Source organism: Polypterus senegalus, chromosome 2, assembly GCF_016835505.1.
Source record: "Polypterus senegalus isolate Bchr_013 chromosome 2, ASM1683550v1, whole genome shotgun sequence".
Lineage (NCBI taxonomy): Eukaryota > Metazoa > Chordata > Cladistia > Polypteriformes > Polypteridae > Polypterus > Polypterus senegalus.
Genome location: NC_053155.1, coordinates 186,756,762 through 186,762,761, shown reverse-complemented (window position 1 = coordinate 186,762,761; position 6,000 = coordinate 186,756,762). Strand labels below are relative to the sequence as shown.

Sequence of the window (6,000 nt, the reverse complement as noted above, 5' to 3'; positions counted from 1 at the left end):
CAGAATTGACTACTGTAATGCTTTATAGTGAGACTGTTTCACATACTACTCTACAGTTAATTCAAAACACTGCTGAAGAGATCATAACAAGGGATCAACAGTTAATAAGAGAATAGTAGGAAAGCAGAAGTAAATGTTATTAACATGCTGAAAAAAATGGAAAGAAGGTCAGGAAATTTACTATTTGGGCCAGTATGCCTTTACAAATTTTCAACATAAAGCCAATTCTACTGGTGTGTAAATATTTGTAGCTAAAAATTAATGTCTTTAACAAGTCAGGTAGTTCCACAAGCACTGGGTCAGATTATTCTATTATTCTAAGTACAGTATGTGAAAATCCTGACAGCCTTATATCATAAAGCTTATTGAGCTCAATCTGCTTTCATACTTAAACTCATATAGACAGATGTGGAAGTGTGCATTTCAAGATTCTAAAGCCTTGAATGTTATTCCATGTTTTAATTTTTTCCATATTGTAATGGATTTCATTTTTATGCTTATTTCATAATGTGCTGTGTCTTCATTGTACTTCAACATAAAATTCACAAATTGAACATTCTGAAAATGTCTATATCAGTTTTTCCCTGAACATTCTGGTTTCCCCACTAAATCCCAAAGATGTGTATATTAGGTTAATTGGTGACTCTAAACAGGCCAAGTATTAGTGAGTGTGGAGACATTGAGGCAGACCCAGGACATGCTGGAGAGATCATACCTTTCGGTTGGCCTGGGAACATCTTGATATCCCCATGATGAATTGGAGGTGTTGGTGGGAAAAAGAGACATCTGGGATATCTTTGCTTAGACTGCTGCCTGCATGACCTGGACCCAGATAAGCCATAGAAAATGGACGGATCAATTTGTGTGTGAATATGCCCTGAGATAGACTGGTGTTCCACCCGCAGCTGGTTCCTGCCTTGCATCCACCACTGTTCAGATATATGCCATTTCAATGTGACTCTGAGCTGATTAAGTGGGCTAGAAGATGGATAGATAAAGAAAAAGGTTTATTATCATACAATCTCAACATTTTACTTTTTAGGCTAATTGTTTCAAATTATAGCCATGTTCCTGTGGCACTGACTGCTCATACCTCGTAATAACCTACACTATCATAAGTCACACTGAATATGGACTCATCAATTTACCAATGTTATGCAATAGCTACTTCTGGAATATGTGTCTGCAATTTAACACCATACAGACACATATTGAGTTCCAGGAGACACCTGCACAAATCTAATATATGTCTGACATTTCCATAGCATGATGGAAGAGTTGATTGATGCTAAACAAATTTTTTGTTGAGTGATTCATATACAGTAAGCATTATTACTCTGAATGCCAGAACGTGGGCTTGTGCTTCTGGTGGTATGTGGCTTTTACTTTGGTGAGCTCCAAATATGCCATGGGTGGGGCTCAGTTTTTATCAACACCCATGCCAGTCATGTTTTGTTAATATTTTTTGAAATGCCAGTAATTAAATCCCACAACCTGTGGCCAATGCTGGATTATAGGGTACATTTTAATATTATTACTAAGACTAACTCCCCCGTAGCACTCGTCTGGTATCAAACCACAGCCCTGGTACTCACAGCTACACTCATCACTCTGCTATGAATCAGATTTACAAGCAATCTATCTGGAATACGGCTGCTAAATTCTTGGGAGATCAGTTTAGATGTGAATACTTTGTGATTACAAATGAGATGTGCTTTTTAAAAATGTTTTAATTACAGTACACTTATAAACACTGGCTCACAACTGCAGTAAACTGGGTTCAGCTTGTATTTGAGGTCTCTGGAGGTGTGAGGTAGAAGAACTAATTGCTGCCCAACCTTGTCACCCTAGCCTGATTATACACAATTCACACAAGGCACACAGGGCATGTACCCAGGGGTCCAGGAATTTTCAGAGTCCCTTATCCATGTTCAATAAATTTTTAATTTCGTTAACATGTGCCCAAACAGGAGCCAGACAGAAACCATTCTACCAAATGTAAGTAATTATGGGGCTCTAACTATAGTATCCAGTAGTTCCTCTCAGTTTGTTCAACCATGGAGTACATGAGCATTTGATTTTTTTTTACTTTGAGAAAACACAAATATTTTAAAGCTATCAGAAAAAATAAAAGCATTTGGTAACTGTTCCAGTTGATTGTCAAGATTATTGAGGCAATCTTGCTCAGGAGCCCTTAGAGGGCAAGATCTAGCTATGCCTACACCCCAAACCAATTCATACCAATTCCTAGGTTGTCTAAATAATTGAACTATTACATTAAATGAATGTCCCTCCAGAAAAAAAGTGTGCAATTTAAGCAATCACTATTATGCAGAAAACATAATAAACATGCATACCACTGTCGCTCTGTGAAGTGTTTTGCACCTTTCTCCCACCTGATACTTATGGGATGGGCACTTGCGACTGTAAACTGAATGACTATGTTTGAAAATAGGTGGATAGAACAAAAACGTCTTTTATAAAAACAAAGCTGTCACTGAGCATTAAAGGAGAGGAGGGAACAACACAAAGGTGAAGCGAGGTGAGGGAAGCTGAGGTGAGCATTTCATACCTCCTATGAGCTGCAGAGGAGAACCCTGTGGTGATCGTCTGAGAGAGAGAGAGAGAGAGAGAGAGAGAGAGAGAGAGAGAGAGAGAGAGAGAGTCTGCCAAGCGGAAAGATTGGGGGGGCGGGGGAGGTGATGCGCGCGCAGCGCGACTGTGTCAGCCGCTGGTCTGTGCTTCGCTGTCGAGGATGGCTTTGCAGACTCTGGGTCGCCGTTATACGCTAGTTACTCACGGTTACAGTTTTATTATTTTTTTAGCACAAGCATGTGCGTCTTGTTACCACTCCTCATATAATTAAAAAGAAGAACTGGAGCAAAAACAACCAGTTCTGCATAGTAGTATTCAAGTATTATTATAATATACCTCCTACTCTAGTGATCTTATTATATGAACGGGAGCTGATAATTCGTTACCGTTAAATAGGCGAACAATAATCATATTTTTGTTATCTGCTGGACTGGTTTCACAAGGACGCAACCACGAGGTAAGAAAGATAAACATATTTTCTGTTTATATTAATTTCCCTAAGCGGCCACATTCGTTGCGATGTTTGTTGTGTTTAATGTTAATTTTTTACACTGAAATTAAGGTGGTATTGGATACGCGGTTCATATTTTGCACCAGTGCACAATGCTAACGAAATACAGTAAAAACAGACAGCGCGTCAGAGCGTGGCACCAGTGTGGCATTTTGACCCCTGAAGCGTCTCTCGTAGACGAAACGACGACTGCACTGCAGACAGCGCAGCTGGGCTGGGCGGCGGTGGTGGCGGCGGCGGCACAGGTGCGATGCCAGCGCATAGGGGGCGGATGGTGTATTTTACCTACAGAGGGTCTCTATTTGTGTGTGTGTGTATGCTTGTGTGAAGTAGGGTGAAGCAATGCGAGCTTTTCTTTCAGTTGTCTTGTTTACAAATAGCTGCTTATTTCTGATCACTTGGTTTGTCATTATTAAAATCATTGCTATCTGACCAAGTTTTTCATTTACTTTCAAAGTCATCGTTCAAAGTGACATATAACATACGAATTTTATAATGTAAACTGTGACGTGTATGTTTAGACCATATATATAATATAATATAATATAATATAATATAATATAATATAATATAATATAATATAATTAGTAAAATGTGTATTTGCGAACAGTTTGCGTACCTGATAGTAAATATTTTCCATTATTTAATATAAATGCCCTCAAATACGCAAATGTTTTTGATTATAATGCTGCCGTTTATTAATAAGACTTAAACTGGGGTGTTAGATGTGGACACGTTTAATTTCCTCCATTTTTCCTAGCTAACCGATCTTCTTGCAGTTCGCAACGTCTCTGTGTGCTGTCGCCTGTTTTAGGGTTAGATCCATTCTGCACAACAGCTGTTAGATCTCTTTTTTGTAATTATAGAAGTCCCCAGAGCAGTTTCTTTTTTTGGACACAATAATCGACTGGAAGCAGAGCCTGGAGGGAGGGACTCATTTATTTGGTAGACACGAGGTCGACAGAAATGTTTTATTTATGCAATTTGAATTATTTACTAATTTGGATGCATTTTTTATATCCAATCAAGTAAATACCACTGACAATATATGATAGTTCTGGGAAAGATGCACCCGACGCCTCACATTAACCCTCCCTCATCTTTTTTCAAAAAATGAACATCTTCGTAGTTTTTACTTTTAAATTGCTTTAGCAAAGAAGCTGGAGGTTTACCTTCCCCCTCCCCTCCCCATTCAGTTAATTGTTTATAATTACCCTACTGTTACACGCGTCAGTTGTTTTACTGTTATTAATACTCCTCGCTTACTAAGCAACCGCTGTGTAAGATTTTGGTGGCGTTGGGGGGTGTTTGGTGTCTGAGGTGGTTCTGATTTATGATCAAGAAACATCTTACTTACAGTAGTCGACCGTCGGAAAGCACGTCAGAGAAAAGTGCATACATAAGCGGGAAGTCAACAATAGTTCATGCATTGTGACTCCGCACATGTAGCAGTGTCACGTAAGTGTCGCAATGGCACATGAATATTCCTCTACAAGTGCAAGATTGTACAACTTCGTTTATTGCACTTTTCCAGTTTGATGTTAATGTAGTGGTCTGGGGGTAACAGGGGTGTAATATTTTTAAATTGGCATAATTTCATCCCAAATCGACAAAGTAAACAACATTATTCCGGTGAATGTATTCCATAAAAGTCTATTTTCTAAACCCGCCACATCAAATTTTATTCACCACCGGGCACGGAGTGAGGCACAAGCACCAATCTACATTTGGGCAACTACATGCACGTTATTTAGACAATAGACTTGGAAGATGACGGAGCTACGATTTTGACCTTCTCTCAGCCCGCCTTGTTAAATCTTACCGGGATAAGGACAATGTATCAACGATGTTTAATTGCTTGATGTATGTAATCAAACACATTACTTTACTGGCCATTACATTTTCGATAAGTCAAACTTGTGTTTTTTTTTTAATAAAAGAATGTGAATTGTATTAGGCGACTTTGGGAAAATATGTTGTGTTAATGGTATTTTCGGCGGGCGTCAAGGTGAAGTGGTAGTCTCAGGTTCGAATCTCGAATCTCAAAGACAGCCCCGTATTAATTTAATTCACTGGGTGTGCGTGAGTGTACGAGCGTGAGAGAACTCTCGACGACTACCATGCTGTCCAGGATGGGCTTCTGAACAGTTTTGCAACAATAAGTACCGTTTCCGTCTAAATCTGAAATAGATAAATGGATTGGTAATTACATGGTTTGGGCTAATCTAGCTGAAATTCTTGCAGAGCAGCTTAGCTGGATACTCGAAGTCTGCTGTGAATGTGTGTGTTTGTTTGAGTGTGTCCTGTGATGGACGTACAGTACACATGGTCTAGATTGGTGTCTGAGACAACCTCCGTCTCTGTAACCCTGAACTAGATTAAGGGGGTTAGATAAACTGTGTATGGCTGAAAAGCTTTAAGATGGATTTGGCAATAGGTGGCTGATTAAAAAAGAATTATTATTATTATTTAGTTGTTCATTAATCCAACAGAGAGGTATGCATGATCTGTAATGCAAATACTGTGGAGTTTGTTTATAAAGCAAAGGCTTAGAAGAAGAAATCAGCTTATTATAAATAGGAACAAACCAGTCTGTGAATTTAATTATAATTGGATTAAGTTGGTTTGGAAATATAATATAATATAATATAATATAATATAATATAATAATATAATATAATTAGCAAATGTGGGTTTGTGAGCACAGCATATGTAATATAGTAATAGATGTTCTCCAATAAACGTTTCACAATGTGATTATAGGGTATCATTTTAAATTTGGTGGTCAGCCTTAAAGTGGACCTACAGTATATGACAAGTATGTATAGTAACAAGTATTGTACAGTGTGCTTTTAGAAATCTCTCACTTATTATTTATTATTTTTTACAGAGCA

The 6,000-nt window shown here is 38.3% G+C and overlaps 1 protein-coding gene across 1 annotated transcript in view; it reads left to right on the top strand.

Moving 5' to 3' along the window:
* Positions 1-2,746: 2,746 nt before the first annotated feature.
* si:ch211-161f7.2 (retinoic acid-induced protein 2) overlaps positions 2,747-6,000 on the top strand; it is a 119,786-nt gene continuing 116,532 nt past the window's right edge. The window contains exon 1 of the mRNA XM_039745032.1: positions 2,747-3,052. The gene's annotated coding sequence lies outside the window, so the exon portion shown is untranslated. The remainder of the gene's footprint in view (positions 3,053-6,000) is intronic.